The sequence below is a fragment of the Geospiza fortis genome, unplaced genomic scaffold, assembly GCF_000277835.1.
Source record: "Geospiza fortis unplaced genomic scaffold, GeoFor_1.0 scaffold244, whole genome shotgun sequence".
NCBI classification, from domain to species: domain Eukaryota; kingdom Metazoa; phylum Chordata; class Aves; order Passeriformes; family Thraupidae; genus Geospiza; species Geospiza fortis.
In genome coordinates this window covers 1,436,312-1,437,338 of record NW_005054370.1, presented here as the reverse complement: position 1 = coordinate 1,437,338, position 1,027 = coordinate 1,436,312, and positions in this window count along the sequence as shown.

Sequence of the window (1,027 nt, the reverse complement as noted above, 5' to 3'; positions counted from 1 at the left end):
TCACTCTGCACAGCTCCTGAAAGGTGCCTGTGCTCACCTGGGGCTGGGCTCTTTCTCCAGCAGCACTGACACAACCAGAGCACACAGCCTCGAGCTGCACCAAGGGAAATACAGGTTGGATAACAAGAAAAAGTGTTTTACAGAAAGGTTGATAAAGTTCTGGAATGGCTGCCCGGGGAGGTGGTGGAGTCACCATCCCTGGGGGTGTTTAACAAAGCCTGGATGTGGCACTGGGTGCCAGGCTTTGGGTGAGGGGCTGGGGTGGACTCGATGATCCTGAAGGTCTCTCCCAACCCAGTGATTCTGTGAATTCTGTGAATTCTCCAAGGGGAGAAGCAGAGGCAGGGGCACGAGCAGGTGGGGTGGGAGCATCCACCCAGGCTGTGCTCACTGTCGCTGTCCTGCTGTGGGGTGCAGAGGCTGCTGAGGCACTGGGTGCCCTTTGCAGGACCCAGCAGCAGCTCCAGTAGCTCTCAGGAGCTGGCTCAGGCTCCTGGGAATGCCCCACGGTGCTGCAGCCTGCTCACCAGCACAGCCACAGTGCTGCTCCACTGCCTGTGAGCCATGGGCCAGGCCCAGGGCTCTGTCAGCCCCTGTGTGAGCAGCGCTGCTGATCTGGGCACCGTGTCCAGGGCTGGAGCAGAGCCCAGCACCAGCAGCTCCTGTGCTGAGAACATCAGAGCTGCTGTTCCCTCTGAGCACCGAGGCAGGAGCTCCCCAGAGCACACCCAGGCACAGCACAGGCTGTTCCTGAGGGTGCAAATTGCCTTTCTCCCATCTGGGAGCAGCAGCAGAGCTGGGGAGCCCTTGGCCAGTGGGAAGGGCTGCTGTGCTCCGCTGGCTCTCCCCTCACTCAGTCACTTTCAGGCACCAGACATAAGCTTAAAAGAGAGACAAATATTTGTAAAAGATGTCTCAAACCTTGTCAGGACATCAGGATGTTTTTGAGGAGAGCTTCACCCACACCCCTCCAGCAGAGGAGCTCCGAGGGCTGGTCCAGGGACAGAAGAGGCCCCACACTGTTCCA